Source organism: Triticum urartu, chromosome 6 (assembly GCF_003073215.2).
Source record: "Triticum urartu cultivar G1812 chromosome 6, Tu2.1, whole genome shotgun sequence".
NCBI classification, from domain to species: domain Eukaryota; kingdom Viridiplantae; phylum Streptophyta; class Magnoliopsida; order Poales; family Poaceae; genus Triticum; species Triticum urartu.
Genome location: NC_053027.1, coordinates 102,509,416 through 102,528,830, shown reverse-complemented (window position 1 = coordinate 102,528,830; position 19,415 = coordinate 102,509,416).

Sequence of the window (19,415 nt, the reverse complement as noted above, 5' to 3'; positions counted from 1 at the left end):
GCAGTTGAGCTGGCTGTACCACAATATTTATGGTGGTCTGAGCACACGATAACTTGGAGCCGGGCGAATCGCCCGCCCCAAGTTGACGATCCGGGTCATCTGGACCTGGTGGTGGCCCCTCAAGTGGGCGGTTATAAATTCACCATGGTACTTATGATGGTGGTAGTAGCATCAACATATCGTACTATGACACTTTTAGACAGATAAGTCTGATACCATTGATGGGCGTGTGCAAGAGGCTGGCGCTGTCAGGCATCATGGTGGCATCGACGACAGAAGGGTTTGGCAACTTTAGTGCATTGATTGCTCCTGAAATGGGATTGCAGAAGAAGGCGATGATGAATTCTGCATCATGCACATGCGGTGCACGCTAAGATATGCTAACAGGTTGGTGCTCCCGGACAGCCGGCGGGTAGCTTGATGAGGCCATCGGATTTTTTGGTGTGCCTGGTGCGAGGTCCAAGCACATCATCAACTTCATAGGTATGGCGAAAATTTTCACCAAGAAGGTGGCTTTAGGTTGATCTATGTATTTATTTTGTAAGGCTTTGTTCAATAATGCAATGAGGATGGTTGTGTGCATCACTCAATGTAGAGGCCGGGGGTAATCCTTCATTTCAAAAAAAGAAAGAAAAACAATTAGTCACTAGTAGTGTTTTTGCATGGAAAATCTTAATGAGAAAAACATGTAGCACAAGCCCCCTTCATTTTTTCTTTAGGACTAGTCTTGTTTTAGAAATATTAGTCTCACTTTCTTGTTTTTATAAAGTGATCCAGTGGCTCCCTTCTATGTAGAGATGGGTCCTTCATGATCTATCCGTATCTCTATTTGTAGTTAATGTTACATGCATGTGCGATACTGTTGTGTATGTTTCTTTGTTCGTTCATCTACTATGCTAGGTTGTTGCATGCTAATTACTATTTGAGTCATGAATTGCCTACTGGACTTAATTACGAATTTGCCAAATATTCCAACAATTGTACTTGCTAGTTTAATTGTTCTCAGCCTTTAGAGAAAAACCAATAAAGTTCAAAATATCTACAAGCCATGAAAACCAGTAGTAAATTTTCCTTGGTCAATATTCATGATTAATTCTGTTGCTTTATCGCTTAACCGAAGCATGCACTACAAAAAAAGACACATCCGTGACATTTTGGGCCGAACGAATTTTTTTGTGTCATACTTATGACACTTCTATGACGATAATTGTGACAAAACCCGGTATCATCATAGATGTGGTGGGCTCCTACTTCTATGACAAAAAATCATGACAGAAAATGGGCTTTTCGTCCTGGGCGGGCCGGAGACGCAGCTGCATGACATTATTTGGGCCGTCCATGACGGAAAAAACCGTGGTAGAAGCGAGGGCCAGGAAAATTTCGGGGAGTTCCCAGTTACGGTGGGTGGTCGGGGGCCGAGCGATGCACATTTCTCTCGTACACGTACGCGCATGTGTGCGAGGCGTTGGGCTCTAATTGAACCCGAGCGAGGCATTGGGCTCTGACTGAACCCGAGCGATTGCACTAGCTACATTACCGAACCCAAGTGATTCCTTCGCTACTGCTGCTAACTAAAGCCGATGGATGCTGCCTCTGGATGAACAGTGAGCGTTGCTGGGGGGTTGGATGAACAGTTCCGGTGGGGGTGCATGAACAGGACCCCTTGGTGTTGCCTCTAGATGAACAGGACCCCGATCGATCGAGCCGGTTGGGGCTGGATGAGCAGGACCCGTGGAGGGCTGGATGAATAGGACCACCCCGTGGAGGGCTGGATGAACAGTAGATGGTGGAGGGCTGGATGAACAGTAGCCCATGGAGGGGTAGTTGAACAGGAGCCCGTGGAGACGGCTGGTTGAACAGTAGCAGGTGGAGTAGCGCACGGTGGAGGCTGGATGAACAGGAGCCCGTGGATGAATAGTCGCAGGTGGAGGCTGGAGGAGGTCGAAGGTGGATGAACAGTAGCCCGTAGAGGCTGGAGGGAGTCGACGGTGGAGATGAACAGTATCCTGTGGAGTCCCGTTTTGCGGTACGCCACACCCCTCCCGATGAACAGGACCTCCGTTTCGACCGTAGCGCTCTAGCACAAGTCCGTTTCCTCCGTTTTGCGTAACGCCACACCCCTCCCGATGAATAGGACCCCCGTTTCGACCGTAGGAGGTCCGTTTCCTCCGTTTTGCAGTACGTCGGACCCCTCCCGATGAACAGGATCCCGTTTCGACCATGGTCGGTCGAACACAAGGCTGTTTCCTTCGTTCTGCGGTACGCCAGGCCTCATTTCCAGCGGCTGTTCCGTCCAAGCCCTCCCGATGAACACGATGACGCATTCCGTTCCGACCCAGCCGGTTGGCTCCCCATGAACACGACGACGATGCTATTTCTCCGTTTCGACCTAGCCATGTACACGAGCCCTGGCCGTACGTGTGCGTGAGTAGGCATTCGAGACCCTGCGCGTATGTACGTACAGGCCCATGTTTTCTTTCTTGCACAGTGGCCGCTGTACGTACGTGTACATGCTACGTGCACGACTCTACTACGACACGTGTGCGCCTCTACATGGACCAGTATGTACATACACGTTCGCCACCAGAATGACAATGCTACGTACGCTTCGACTAGGTGGGTCCCGACTGTCAGGCACTTCCTTGTGTGCGAAGATGTAGCTGGTGGGTCCCAGCAGTCAGGGGGGCGAATCATTGCCCGGACGCACTTCCTTGCGTGCGAAGATGTCGCTGGTAGGTCCCAGCAGTCAGGAGGAATATTTTTTTCGCGAAATATGGTTGCCCGTCCGGTGGGTCCCTGCTGTTAGGTGGAGGAATCATTATTTTTCGCGTAATAAGGAGGCACTTCCTTGCTGCGGCCGTGGACCCAGCTGTCAGCCTTTCCATGTACAGCCCATGTCTGATGGAATCCGTTCCTTGACCACGTTGACCATGCCGCGCCGAGAGCACCAGGGCGGTGGACGATGGCGGGGCCTAGGAAGGGGACGACGCGGAGCTGGGGAAGACGCGGCAGTGGATTCCCACGCGTAGAGGAGTATGAGGGTTCACTGGTTCGCTGGGTGTGAGGCTGCCATCACCGCAGAATAACAGGGGGTGTGGGTGAGTAGAGGGATGGCATGGCCAGTGGTGGGAATAGTAGGGGGCGATGAGGCCTCCGCGGCATCGCAGCCGGCCACGGGAGGCAGGAGCACGAGGCAGGACCGGCGCTGGTATGGGCGGCTGGAGCAAGAAGACCAGAGGTTTAAGAAGCACTACGGCCGTTGGATGGACATCGTACGGTCACTGGAGCTAGAATTGTTCATATTGACTAAGTTGACAAAGCCCTCCATCCCCGTCAACTTAGTTGGCCCACAAGTCAGCCTCCCACTATTGTGGGTCCCAGCTAGCAGGGGGTATTCATTTTTTTGTGCGTAATAAGGAGGCACTTCCTTGCGTGCGAAGATATAGCTGGTGGGTCCGACTTGTTAGCGGTGGGAACATTTTTTCGCAAAATACAGAGGCCCTTCCGGTGGGTCCCAACTGTCAGGTGGAGGAATCATTATTTTGCGCATAACAAGGAGGCATTTGCTTGCGTGTGGCCGTGGACCCAGCTGTCAGCCTCTCCACGCACAGTCTACTTCCGATGGTGTCGTTCGTTGACCACGTTGACCACTCCGCGTCGAGCGCATCCAAGGTGGTGGACGACGGTGAGGCCCCGGACAGCAACGAGCCGGAGATGGGAAGACGCGGGAGTAGAGTCGTGGACGGAGAGGTGTATGAGGGTTAACTGGTTCTGGTGCGGTGTGGTTCGGCAGTCGGTGGAGTAGAACAGGAGGTGTGGAGGGGTGGAGCGATGGCCTGGCCAACAGTGGAGTAGCGCTTCACAGCGAAGCGTGCTAAGCAGAGCTGCTAGCAGCAGGAGGTGGGAGCAGGTGGTCCCGGCGGCGCTGGAGGAAAAACACGAAAGATTGAAGAAGGATGCCGGTCGTTGGATGTAAATCCAATGGCTAACGGTGTCAGAATCATTTGTTGACTAAGTTGACAACGACTTGCATTGGCTTCGACCTATTGGCCCACATTTCAGCCTCCAAAAATGTGGCACGTATTCAACCCATTTTTTTCAGAATTTACAGTCTTTTTTTGTGGGGTAGAATTAATTTCAATTTGATCTTTTTTGAATTACAGTCCATTAGCTAGGCTGGGTGAACAAATAATATAGCGTCCATGCAGCTCATTTATGTTTCTCCTAAAAAATTACAGGCCATTTGCACTTTCTTGAAATACACGATTTTGCTGGGCTAATTCTAATTATAATGTTAGGGTGGGCGCAGCAATGTTATAAAAAATAAAGAGGGGCTGAGAATTTTGTTATATATATATTTAAATAATAAATATTTATTATTACATTGGTCCTTAAATCTTACCAAGCTTTTGTACACAATCACCAGGATTTTTGTTGCCAAAAAATTTCAGGATTTTATTGTTAAGAAATTATTTTTATAAGTTAATAAGATGTGGGATATTGTTTTCTTACATATCTAAGTATCTATTAAATATATGATGACAATAACGATAATATAAAATAACATATAAAATAATTTAAATATATACATAATATAGTTAGAAGCGAAACATAAGTTGGACCAGGCGTTCCTATTCTTATATAGAAAAATAGAATAGACCTCTGCGTTTTTTCAAAAAAATACATAAATTGGGCTGCCGATGTTTCAGGAAAAATAAAACCTCGGATGGGAGGTCCATATGCCGGTCGATACATGACGGCCCCCAAGAAAATACAAACATGCCTATGGACCTCTCATCCGAGGTCGCGGGCTGCGCATGTTAAAAAAGAAAGCCTAGACGGGGCAGCCCAAAACTCAGCTGATACTTGCTGCCCTAGTGATAATAAATGATACATGCCAGCTCCCGCCGCTTCGTTGTGAATTTATCTCCTACTAGCAAGATGACCATGCGTTGCACGCATCAAGATGCATTTGTATGAATAGTTTATCTTGTGGGAGAAAAGGATGAACGAGGGAAGGCCTTATTTGCAAATCTGGAGAGGGGTGTGGGTATCTTTTTGCAAAATTGCCATTGTTTCCTTCCTATCTGTTAGATATAAACCGAACAGCCTATATTGCAGGACGGTAGGCACACCATCATCACCAACTTCGTTTTTATAAGAGTAGAGATAGTAACTACGTTGAAGCACCTAAAGAAGATGTAACTATGTTGACAAACCCGTGGGCCCCAATGTCAGTATAGCATTAGGAGGAAGTATTTTTTTGATGAGGCACTTTCTTGCGTACGGCCATAGACTTGGTGGGTCCCGACTGTCTGCCTCTCCATGTACAGTCCTCTCAGATTCCTCTCGTTTGTTCAGCATGTTCACAACGGCAGACAACGGCGTCGCGGCGAGCGCACAAAGGCGCGGGAGGAGATCATCACCAGAGGAAGTGCCTTATTAGTAATGAAACAACTGAACTAGCCTAGTGGCCGAGTGACACTACCCGACAGCTGTTCCGCTCGGGTTCGATTCCACCTGTGCAGAGAAAATATCTCCAAATTTTTTGCCTCTGCCTTTATTGACATGTGGGTCCCAATTGTCATGTACGCATACCACGTCCAACACTTGCCAAAACTTCGTCCCTCGTTTTCTCTATTTTTCGCACACTCGACATTGTGTGGGCATTTTTGAAAATAGCATATCTTTTTGACTGTGCATCATATGAAGATGTGCTATGCATGAATGTTGATCAGCATGATGTTAACTGGCTAGTAGTTCTAGTTTCGACCATAAATAAAACTTCCAACATGATGTTAACATTGTTTGAAAAGGCCGTGCTAATATAAATGCTCTGCCTCTGAAAGTTGCAGTTTCTTATCTGAAACTGAACTTGGAGTTTCTTTGAGAATCACATTGTCTGCACTTTTATACTCTTATGAAACTACATTTTTAAGTGCCAAAAATAGATCTCTAGAATTCATAAAATACTTCATATGCTCAATACAACAAATCTGAAATTCAAAAGATATTCATATTTGAAAGTACTCTCAAAATACACAATGCAAAACGCAATTCACAACCTGCAAATACTAACAACCCTAAGCTCCTCCTGACAATTCACAACCTGCCCGACTATTGCGTTGGGGGGCAGTCCCTCCTATTCCTCGGTGGCAGACAGCCGCCCCGTAAGACAATGTGAATGGCGAGGGAGAGGATGGCGGGGAAGCGTCGTCGGGCCAACTGTTTTTCTCCTCTTGCAGTTGGGTTCGGTCGACGAAGACTCCACTGGCTCGCTCTGGCATGACACCCTCACAAATGGCACCCTGTAGATGCTCGATCCTTCAATCTCTGGTGGATGCTCCATCTGGGATCGATACTCCCACCACCGCTCCCTCACGATCGGATTCGGTGAATCTGTTTGCTCCATGGCCCAGAGGGGTAGCTCTATGTACTCCCGCGCGACTCCCTCTGGGAGTATCGCCGCCTTTTTGCTCTGTTGCAGATATTTGGCCATGGATGTCGCCGCCGCTGCTAGTTGGTCCTTGTTTTCAAACCAAGACTGTATCTCCAACATCCTAGCTAGCTTCACAGGGTCGCCGTCCGCGATCCTCATGTATCGGTTGTACTCCTCAATCGACCTACTTCTCCACAACACCTTCACTCGCCGACGGTGGTTTTTTAATGGAAGAGGAGAGGAGCAGCGCTGGTTTTGGATTAGAACGGGAGAGGAGCGACGCTGGTTTTGGATTGGAGCATGAGAGGAGGGGAGGTGGTTTTGAAATGGAAGAGGAGAGGAGCGGTACAGGATTTAGATTGGAATAGGAGAGGAGAGTCGCTGGTTTAAGAGGAGAAGAGCGGAAGAGCAGCGCTGGTCTTGGAAGTATTTTCTTGTTTTGCGTATTTTGGGTCAAAGTTTGACCATGTACTGTATTTGACAAGCAAAATGTGAATGCATGTCACCAAAAATTGCATCATTTGGTTCGTATCTGAATGCACTTTCAAATTATATTATTTTTGCAATGTATAACATATATTTTATTTGCGAAAATCATGGCCAATTATGACCTAGAATAAAAGGGAGACTAGTTAATGTGGGGTCACTTTGTTAATTGAAGGGTAAATTGATTTTGATTTTGATCCAGTCACAGCGCGCCGGCCCTCTCGTCCAGTCCTAAATCGCTGTTGCACGCTGCTCTGCCTCTTCTCCATTGCAAAACCACCTCCTCTCCTCTCCATCATCTCCATTCAAAAACCACAGTCTCGCCTCTCCCTCTTCTCCATTGCAAAACCACCTCCTCTCCTCTCCATCATCTCCATTCCAAAACCACCGTGTCACCTCTCCCTCTTCTGCATTGCAAAACCACCTCCTCTCCTCTTCATCATTTCCATTCCAAAACCACCATCTCGCCTCTCCCTCTTCTCTATTGCAAGACCACCGTCTCTCCTCCCATCTTCCAAAGCTAGCACCGGACCACTCAGAAGGACATTTATGGAGAGGATGCAGCAGCGAATCAGGCAGATCGCCAGTGGCGACCAGGCAAAGTTAGCCAGGTTGAAGGAGATCCTTATTTGGTTTGACAATGAGTGGGAGATTTCCAAGATGGTGAGGGCCATGTGGCAATGTATGCGAAAGAGCGAGACGGCGGCGATGAGGGCGATGATGTACATGTACTCCTCGGTAGCAGTCATGCCGCAGTCCTTCGAGTTCATCGAGTATCTCCTCTGGGTGATGGAGCAGACAGATTCGCCTGAGGCGAAAGTCAGGCGGAGGTGGTGGGCGTACAGGTCGAAGGTCGAGCACCTAGAGGATAACGAATCGATCGAGTACGGTGTGCCGTTCGTGAGGGTGCAAAGCTAGCCGGAGCCACAGGAGTATTTGTTCTCCCACCGCAAGAGGAGGCCGGATGGCACGACGTTGCTTCCCCACCATTCTCCATAGTTCCCTTGACGCTCACCTTGTTTCAACGGCGATGGTAGGGTTTAAGGTAAGCTTCGCACTAACCTACTCTTCCACCTGCTCATGCTTACAATCAGTGTGATAGCTAATGAAAATCATGCTTACAATTAGTCTGTGAGTACTACGCCAATCACCCTTAAATAGCTCTGGACCTTTGGGTCAAAGTTGTGACACTGTGTACAAATAAAGAAAAATAGATTGGTGCTTCTTTCAGAAAAGAGTACTACCTAGAAAACTGCCAAAATAAGCTACTACTATTTGGTTAGAGGATTTGCTGCCGAGAAAGATCCGTCCACAGAGAGCGCCACACATCCCACTGGTGGTGGTGGATGCCAATGCGTGCATTGAGCATGGTTGGTGTCGGTAATTTTTACTTGGCACACCTCGCACTCTGCATATATGCCGGTTCCATCTGTACATTTGTGCAGTTCCACCAAAATGCAGCTGAATAACCCTATTTGCACAGATAATGAAAAAGCATGATTACATTATAGTGGCAGTAGTTGACGAAACACACAAAAAAAATAGAAGAAAATATTGTGATAGTATCATAGTATGCCATGCTGCGAGGGCGAGATAGGCCCTACAATGCCTCATATGGTACGCCACGCCTCATATTGGAAGTCGACCCAAGTCTCCCCGATACACCTTCTGCCAGTGATGAACATCAGTGTACAGCGGTAGTACAAGGAGGGGCCTTGAGACATTCAAATATCTATTTTTGTGCAGATCAACTAAAATTAAGCACCCCAGTTTGCAGAAACGCTTAAACATTAACAGTGGGGCTAGTTGATGAAACATACATTAACAAAGAGAAGCACTTTCTTTATCTACACTGGAAATGAAATGATAGAGAGGAAACTCACTCTATTTTAACTGTGTTATTACTTCATTTTATCAGTGATACTAGGGTCAAGAAGGTGGGAAACGAGGTGTACTGTGCGTCGCAAGGATGAAGGCCGGGGGTGCTTAGACTGGGATGCTGAAGCTGGCTCTTTCAATCCCTATCTTCCCCCTGATGTTTCTGTGGTAGCATTTGGGTTGTAATCCAAACATGGTCGAGCTGGTGCTGCGTCCGCCTACCTTCCTAGCTTATGTGGTGAACTTGTCTCCTGCTAGTACTCAGTCCGTTCTATTAGTAGTTGCATAACTGCCCGTTTACACTGAGATGTTGTCGGATAATGGTTCTCTATGGTTGGGTTTCTTTAATGAAATCGGAGGGAGCCCCCTCTTTCGATATATAAAAGAAAACAGTGGCACTAGCGGTGCCAAAACATTGCCTCAAATTAATAGAGCCACTAGATTAAGGTGCAAAATAATAACATTACTGCTTTTTCATGGCAGTGCCAAAACAGTAGCACAAGAGCATGATCAACATGCAGGAGCTTTGGCAAACAGCCAGACCAAAAAGGAACATACCTCGTGATGGGAACCATATCTGCAGTCAACGCCATCATAGAAGGGATGACATCGGTCACCAACATGTATGATTCAATTCATGGGACCTTTTGGTGCAGTTCACCTAAAATGAAGCAATTTCCCATGAGCTAGCAGCTTCTTCTTTTTTTCAAGAAAAGGGCTCCAGCCCCGGTTCTGTTTCCATCAGAAAACGAAACCCACAGAGCTTCTTCTTCATTAGTTGCAATAAAATTGAGCAACATCAAGGTTGGTCGTGAAGCTCCTGGAATGTTCAACTATAATTTGGATATCATTTGTGCAGTTCAACTAAGATCAAGCGTGAAATGTATATCGCCGGATTTGGTGGTCCAACAGTCATCCGGTGACTGGGACACCAAAGACGCAAACATGGCGAGCTATCGTTTCCTCGTCCAGCAAATCAGTGGATATTTTGAAGGATGTGAGTTCCTTCATGTACCACGTGCCGACAATATGCAAGCGGATGCCCTGGCACGAGTAGGATCCACCCGGCAAGCCATACCAGCCGGCGTTTCTCTCCACCGACTCCTCAAGCCGTCTATCAAGCCGTCTCCAGAATCTGATTCCATCTTCGTGCCGCCTGAGCCCAACGCAGTCGGATCCGACTTGGGAAACCAAGAAGGCGGCGCGGGGACTCCAGCAGGCGGCGCGGGGACTCCAACAGGCGGCCCGGGGACTACCATAATCGCACCCGGCCCGGGGAATTCGGAACTCGGCCCGGGGACTACTGCAGCCGGCCCGGGGACTACATCAACACAACAGGCGATGGCCAACTCCGACCCCAACTCTTCTCTACCCAGCCCACCCGCCCCTATCATGGTGGCAGTCCTGACAATAGAAGAAGTCACAGCTCCATCTTGGGCACAACCCATCCTCAACTTCTTAGTAAATAGAGAGTTGCCAACCGACGAGATCTCGGCAAGACAAGTTCAACGCCGAGCCGGAGCCTACACAATCGTCAACAAAGATCTTGTTAGGCGCAGCGTCACTGGAGTCTTCCAGCACTGTGTCGAACCAGAGAAGGGCACAGCAATCCTCATGGAGATCCACCAAGGCGAATGCGGCCACCACGCAGCCTCAAGATCACTCGTCGCCAAGGCTTTTCGCCACGGATTTTTCTGGCCGACTGCCTTGGAAGACGCCAAGGAACTAGTCAAAAACTGCAAAGGGTGCCAAGTTTTCAGCTCCAAGCAACACCTGCCAACTTCTGCACTCAAGACTATCCCTCTCACCTGGCCCTTTGCCGTCTGGGGGCTGGACATGGTGGGCCCGTTCAAGACGGCACGCGGCGGCATGACACATCTGCTCGTCGCTGTGGACAAATTTACCAAGTGGATTGAGGCGAAGCCGATCAAAAAGCTGAATAGGCCAACTGCTGTCACATTCATCGCAGATATTATAACCCGGTATGGCCTACCGCATAACATCATCACCGAGAATAGCACAAATTTTGCAAAGGGAGCACTGGCACGTTTCTGCGCAACACGCAGCATCCGACTGGACCTAGCTCAGTTTCCCACCCGCAGTCAAACGGCCAGGTCGAGCGAGCAAATGGCCTCATCCTCTCCGGCATCAAGCCCCGACTGGTCGTGCCACTGGAGCGTTCGGACGGCTTCTGGCCCGACGAGCTGCCGGCCGTCCTCTGGAGTTTGCGCACTACCCCAAACAGATCGACCGGCTTCACCCCTTTTTTCCTTGTATATGGTGCCGAGGCCGTCATCCCAACTAACATCGAGTTCGACTCACCTCGGGTCACCATGTACACGGAGGCGGAAGCCAAGGAAGCACGAGAAGACGGCGTCGACCTGCTGGAAGAGGGCCGGCTGTTATCTCTCAGTGGTCCGCCATCTATCAGCAGGGTCTGCGCCGCTACCACAGCCGGAAGGTCAAGCCAAGATCTTTCCAAGAGGGCGACCTTGTGCTCCGGCTGATCCAGCGAACAGCCGGCTAGCACAAGCTCTCGGCCCCTTGGGAGGGCCCCTTCATCATCAGCAGAGCTTTAGGCAACGACTCCTACTACCTAATCGATGCGCAGAAGCCGAAGGCACGCAAGAGAGACGATTCTGGCAAGGAGTCAGACCGACCATGGAACGCCAATCTCCTCCGAAGATTTTACAGTTAAAAAGCAGTACGTAGCACGCTACCTTTTGTACTAAGTACGAGACAAGGGGTGCCCCGAGGAGTACTCGGGGACTACCCTCTTTTATCTATGAAAGATGAGTATCACGCATACGATTATGTTGCTACACTTGCTTTCTTCGTCCGGCACCGGGTTCGACTAGTCGGCCCGGGGACTCGCCGCCTCAAGTTATATCTGAAGTTCTACCTGCAGCCAGAAAAGTAGTGTGCCGGCACCCAAGCCCCCTCTTGCCAAAAGTCGCAGCTCGAAGAAACGACTGTCCGACTGGCAAGAGCCAAGGGCAAGAAAGGATGCCCACGCGAAAAAATGGCTAAGGACTAACGAAGTTATATAACACGAGCCGGCCTCCCACCCCGCCAGCCGACTACTAGAGCAGTCGGCTGGCCGGCTTCCTGCTCAACTTGCTGCAATCTAAGAAAGCTCAAGTACTTGCTTTCCCAAAAACGACCAAGTCCTTCTCCGGCCACAGACTGCAGAGCAGCTGTCCGGCTGGGAAGGCGGCGGCCAAGGGAAGGCGGCAAAGGAAAAAGCCAAAGGATAAAAAGCAAACATAAACGGAAGCCAAACACATGCATAATATTTACACAAAAGACCTTCGAAAGGCCAACATTCAACATAGTCTGAATACACCCCCAGTGGGTGGAACTGCGAAAATTTAAAGATTGTTCAAAGAAGTAACAAGCAGGAAAGCTAGGACGGCGGATCAAGCCAGGGGAGCAACAGGCGAGTGGGGCAGGTTGGTGGAGTCGGCGGTGCCGGCTGGAGGAGTGACCGGCTGGCGAGTCTCGGCATCGTTGCTAGAAGCACGATCGGGCTGAGGCGGGCTGGTCGCTTCACCATCCGGTGCAGCGTCTTCGTCATCCTCTCCCTCTTCCTCTTCGCCCTCATCACTGGAGGCAATCTCCTCCGCCGAGTCCTCACCTTCGGCCGGGTTCAGCCCGAACCACTCCTCCGGCTGAGCGACGCCGGCGTCATCCACCTCAGGAGCAAAGGCGCTGGTATCAGTATACTCGGCGATCACCGAGGCGCGCTGGATGATAGTCGGCCGCACCGCCTCTAGCTCCCCGTCAGCCTCCTGCCGCCAGGTGCTCAGTTGATCCAAGTTCAGCCCAGGATACCAAGCCCGGACGAACTCCAGAGCCCGCCCAGCGCCGGAGCGGGCCGCTGACGCCTTCCAAGCCTCGAAGCGGCCAACTGCGACCTCCAGCCAGTCGGTGATCCGACTTGGGGTGTGCGGAATCAGCTCGCCGGGCCAAAGGGCGGTCAGCACTTGCGCTCTGGTGCGCTGAAGATGGTGGAGCATGCGATGGGCCGGCTTCAGCCGGGCTTGAAGCCCCAGAAGCTGCTCCTCAAGTGACCGGCTGGCATTCGGCGCAATCTCGGCCCCCTCCTGCCGTCGCGTGTCGCTGTAGGCCTCGATGGCTTGGGTGGCGGCGGTTGAGTAGCCGGGGAAGTAATCTGCGCAAAGAGGGAAGCAGTGACACAAAATCAAAAAATGAATTAGATAGTAGAAGGCAGGCAAGGAAGCAAAGAAGAAGGCGGCCTACCGTCAATCAAGTCTTCCACCCGGCTGTAGTCTTGGCTCAGCGCCTGCCTCATCTCGGCCCAGTTTGCCGCCTCGGTCTCATACTCGGCTTTAAGGGCGGCCTCGCTGTCCTACGCCGCCTTCGGGGCTGCCCTGTGGCTCTCCTCCTGGTCGGCCAACCTCTTGGCCAGGCGGTCACGCTTTTCAGCCAGGGCGGTGCACTCGGCCTCCTTGGCACGAAGGGCGGTCTGGGCTCCGCTCAGCTGGTTCCTCAAGTCGGCATTGGCCCCTGCAATATAAAGAAAGAAGTCGTCAGGAAAAGATCCGACCCGACTACTCGGTAGTCGGCCCGAATCTGGGGGACTACACCCAGTGGGTGCGCTGACGCGCCCCCACTTAAAAGAAAAACGGAGTGCTTACTCCAGCTCTCGGTCAGATCAGTGGCTTTCTGATTCAACTCCTAGGCATGGGAGTTGAAGGCGGCCACGTGGAGGTTGTGGTACTCCTGCAGAGAAGACAAGGGACATGAGTAAGAACAAGATGGAAATCAAGCTTTCCAATAAGTTCCAAGCCGCCTGCTCAGCAGCCGGCTCAGTACTCGTGCATATAACATCAACATAAATAACCTAGGCTCGGATGCCACTGTTGGGTTTCGTAGTAATTTCAAAATTTTCCTACGCTCACGCAAGATCATGTGATGCATAGCAACGAGGGGGAGAGTGTTGTCTACGTACCCAACGCAGACCGACTGCGGAAGCAATGACACGACGTAGAGGAAGTAGTCATACGTCTCCACGATCCAACCGATCAAGCACCGAAACTACGGCACCTCCGAGTTCGAGCACACGTTCAGCTCGATGACGATCCCCGGACTCCGATCCAGCAAAGTGTCGGGGAAGAGTTTCGTCAGCACGACGGCATGGTGACGATCTTGATGAACTACAGCAGCAGGGCTTCGCCTAAACTCCGCTACAGTATTATCGAGGTATATGGTGGCAGGGGGCACCGCACACGGCTAAGGAATAGATCACGTGGATCAACTTGTGTGTCTAGAGGTGCCCCCTGCCTCCGTATATAAAGGAGCCAAGGGGGAGGGCTGGCCGGCCAAGGAGGGGAGGCGCAGGAGAGTCCTACTCCCTCTGGGAGTAGGATTCCTCCCCCCAATCCTAGTCCAACTAGGATTCCTCGGAGGGGAAGGGAGAGAGGGGGGCCGGCCACCTTCTCCTAGTCCTAATAGGACTAGGGGAGGGGGAAGTGGCGCAGCCACCTTGGGCTGCCCCTTTCTCCTTTCCACTAAGGCCCATGAAGGCCCATATGGCTCCCGGGGGGTTCCGGTAACCCTCCCGGTACTCCGATAAAATCCTGATTTCACCCGGAACACTTCCGATGTCCAAACATAGGCTTCCAATATATCAATCTTTACGTCTCGACCATTTCGAGACTCCTCGTCATGTCTGTGATCACATCCGGGACTCCGAACAACCTTCGGTACATCAAAATGCATAAACTCATAATATAACTGTCATCGTAACCTTAAGCGTGCGGACCCTACGGGTTCGAGAACAATGTAGACATGACCGAGACATGTCTCCGGTCAATAACCAATAGCGGGACCTGGATGCCCATATTGGCTCCTACATATTCTACGAAGATCTTTATCGGTCAGACCGCATAACAACATACGTTGTTCCCTTTGTCATCGGCATGTTACTTGCCCGAGATTCGATCGTCGGTATCCAATACCTAGTTCAATCTCGTTACCGGCAAGTCTCTTTACTCGTTCCGTAATACATCATCTCACAACTAACATATTAGTTGCAGTGCTTGCAAGGCTTATGTGATGTGCATTACCGAGAGGGCCCAGAGATACCTCTCCGTCAATCGGAGTGACACATCCTAATCTCGAAATACGCCAACCCAACATCTACCTTTGGAGACACCTGTAATGCTCCTTTATAATCACCCAGTTATGTTGTGACGTTTGGTAGCACCCAAAGTGTTCCTCCGGTAAACGGGTGTTGCATAATCTCATAGTCATAGGAACATGTATAAGTCATGAAGAAAGCAATAGCAACATACTAAACGATCGGGTGCTAAGCTAATGGAATGGGCCATGTCAATCAGATCATTCAACTAATGATGTGACCTCGTTAATCAAATAACAACTCATTGTTCATGGTTAGGAAACATAACCATCTTTGATTAACGAGCTAGTCAAGTAGAGGCATACTAGTGACACTTTGTTTGTCTATGTATTCACACATGTATTATGTTTCCGGTTAATGCAATTCTAGCATGAATAATAAACATTTATCATGATTATAAGGAAATAAATAATAACTTATTATTGCCTCTAGGGCATATTTCCTTCAGTCTCCCACTTGCACTAGAGTCAATAATCTAGATTGCACTGTAATGATTCTAACACCCATGGAGCTTTGGTGCTGATCATGTTTTGCTCGTGGAAGAGGCTTAGTCAACGGGTCTGCAACATTCAGATCCGTATGTATCTTGCAAATCTCTATGTCTCCCACCTGGACTAGATCCCGGATGGAGTTGAAGCGTCTCTTGATGTGTTTGGTCCTTTTGTGAAATCTGGATTCCTTTGCCAAGGCAATTGCACCAGTATTGTCACAAAAGATTTTCATTGGACCCGATGCATTAGGTATGACACCTAGATCGGATATGAACTCCTTCATCCAGACTCCTTCGTTCACTGCTTCCGAAGCAGCTATGTACTCCGCTTCACATGTAGATCCCGCTTCGACGCTTTGTTTAGAACTGCACCAACTGATAGCTCCACCGTTTAATGTAAACACGTATCCGGTTTGTGATTTAGAATCGTCCGGATCAGTGTCAAAGCTTGCATCAACGTAACCTTTTATGGTGAGCTCTTTGTCACCTCCATATACGAGAAACATATCCTTAGTCCTTTTCAGGTATTTCAGGATGTTCTTAACCGCTGTCCAGTGATCCACTCCTGGATTACTTTGGTACCTCCCTGCTAAACTTATAGCAAGGCACACATCAGGTCTGGTACACAGCATTGCATACATGATAGATCCTATGGCTGATGCATAGGGAACATCTTTCATATTCTCTCTATCTTTTGCAGTGGTCGGGCATTGAGTCTTACTCAACTTCACACCTTGTAACACAGGTAAGAACCCTTTCTTTGCTTGATCCATTTTGAACTTCTTCAAAATCTTGTCAAGGTATGTGCTTTGTGAAAGTCCAATTAAGCGTCTTGATCTATGTCTATAGATCTTAATGCCTAATATGTAAGCAGCTTCACCGAGGTCTTTCATTGAAAAACTTTTATTCAAGTATCCCTTTATGCTATCCAGAAATTCTATATCATTTCCAATCAGCAATATGTCATCCACATATAATATCAGAAATGCTACAGAGCTCCCACTCACTTTCTTGTAAATACAGGCTTCTCCGAAAGTCTGTATAAAACCAAATGCTTTGATCACACCATCAAAACGTTTATTCCAACTCCGAGAGGCTTGCACCAGTCCATAAATGGATCGCTGGAGCTTGCACACTTTGTTAGCTCCCTTTGGATCGACAAAACCTTCTCGGTTGCATCATATACAACTATTCTTCCAGAAATCCAAAATCCATTCAGGAATGCAGTTTTGACATCCATCTGCCAAATTTCATAATCATAAAATGCGGCAATTGCTAACATGATTCGGACGGACTTAAGCATCGCTACGGGTGAGAAGGTCTCATCGTAGTCAATCCCTTGAACTTGCCGAAAACCTTTTGCGACAAGTCGAGCTTTGTAGACAGTAACATTACCATCAGCGTCAGTCTTCTTCTTAAAGATCCATTTATTCTCAATTTCTTGCCGATCATCGGGCAAGTCAACCAAAGTCCATACTTTGTTCTCATACATGGATCCCATCTCAGATTTCATGGCTTCAAGCCATTTTGCGGAATCTGGGCTCACCATCGCTTCTTCATAGTTCGAGGTTCGTCATGATCTAGTAGCATGACTTCCAGAACAGGATTACCGTACCACTCTGGTGCGGATCTTACTCTGCGTTGATCTACGAGGTTCAGTAGTATCTTTTCTGAAGTTTCATGATCATTATCATTAGCTTCCTCACTAACTGGTGTAGGTGTCACAGAAACAGGTTCTGTGATGTACTACTTTCCAATAAGGGAGCAGGTACAGTTACCTCGTCAAGTTCTACTTTCCTCCCACTCACTTCTTTCGAGAGAAACTCCTTCTCTAGAAAGTTTCCGAATTTAGCAACAAAAGTCTTGCCTTCGGATTTGTGATAGAAGGTGTATCCAATAGTTTCCTTTGGATATCCTATGAAGACACATTTCTCCGATTTGGGTTCGAGCTTATCAGGTTGAAGTTTTTTCACATAAGCATCGCAGCCCCAAACTTTCAGAAACGACAACTTTGGTTTCTTGCCAAACCATAGTTCATAAGGCATCGTTTCGACGGATTTTGATGGTGCCCTATTTAACGTGAATGCGGCCGTCTCTAGAGCGTATCCCCAAAACGATAGCGGTAAATCAGTAAGAGACATCATAGATCGCACCATATCTAGTAAAGTACGATTACGACGTTCAGACACACCATTACGCTGTGGTGTTCCGGGTGGCGTGAGTTGCGAAACTATTCCACATTTTTCAAATGTACACCAAACTCGTAACTCAAATATTCTCCTCCACGATCAGATCGTAGAAACTTTATTTTCTTGTTACGATGATTTTCAACTTCACTCTGAAATTCTTTGAACTTTTCAAATGTTTCAGACTTATGTTTCATTAAGTAGATATACCCATATCTGCTTAAGTCATCTGTGAAGGTGAGAAAATAACGATATCCGCCACGAGCCTCAACATTCATCGGACCACATACATCTGTATGTATGATTTCTAACAAATCTGTTGCTCTCTCCATATACCGGAGAACGGCGTTTTAGTCATCTTGCCCATGAGGCACGGTTCGCAAGTACCAAGTGATTCATAATCAAGTGATTTCCAAAAGTCCATCAGTATGGAGTTTCTTCATGCGCTTTATACAGATATGACCTAAACAGCAGTGCCACAAATAAGTTGCACTATCATTATCAACTCTGCATCTTTTGGCTTCAACATTATGAATATGTGTATCACTACTATCGAGATTCATAAAAATAGACCACTCTTCAAGGGTGCATGACCATAAAAGATATTACTCATATAAATAGAACAACCATTATTCTCTGATTTAAATGAATAACCGTCTCGCATAAACAAGATCCAGATATAATGTTCATGCTCAACGCTGGCACCAAATAACAATTATTTAGGTCTAAAACTATAATCCCGAAGGTAGATGTAGAGGTAGCGTGCCGACCGCGATCACATCGACTTTGGAACCATTTCCCACGCGCATCGTCACCTCGTCCTTAGCCAATCTTCGCTTAATCCGTAGCCCCTGTTTCGAGTTGCAAATATTAGCAACAGAACCAGTATCAAATACCCAGGTGCTACTGCGAGCATTAGTAAGGTACACATCAATAACATGTATATCACATATACCTTTGTTCACCTTGCCATCCTTCTTATCCGCCAAATACTTGGGGCAGTTCCGCTTCCAGTGACCAGTCTGCTTGCAGTAGAAGCACTCAGTTTCAGGCTTAGGTCCAGACTTGGGTTTCTTCTCTGAGCAGCAACTTGTTTGCCGTTCTTCTTGAAGTTCCCCTTCTTCTTCCCTTTGCCCTTTTTCTTGAAACTAGTGGTTTTGTTAACCATCAACACTTGATGCTCCTTTTTGATTTCTACCTCCGCAGCTTTCAGCATTCGCGAAGAGCTCGGGAATAGTCTTGTTCATCCCTTGCATATTATAGTTCATCACGAAGCTCTTGTAGCTTGGTGGCAGTGATTGGAGAATTCTGTCAATGACGCAATCATCTGGAAGATTAACTCCCAATTGAATCAAGTGATTATTATACCCAGACATTTTGAGTATATGCTCACTGACAGAACTGTTCTCCTCCATCTTGCAGCTATAGAACTTATTGGAGACTTCATATCTCTCAATTCGGCATTTGCTTGAAATATTAACTTCAACTCCTGGAACATCTCATATGCTCCATGACGTTCAAAACGTCGTTGAAGTCCCCGATTCTAAGCCGTAAAGCATGGCACACTGAACTATCGAGTAGTCATCAGCTTTGCTCTTCCAGACGTTCATAACATCTGGTGTTGCTCCAGCAGCAGGCCTGGCACCCAGCGGTGCTTCCAGGACGTAATTCTTCTGTGCAGCAATGAGGATAATCCTCAAGTTACGGACCCAGTCCGTGTAATTGCTACCATCATCTTTCAACTTTGCTTTCTCAAGGAACGCATTAAAA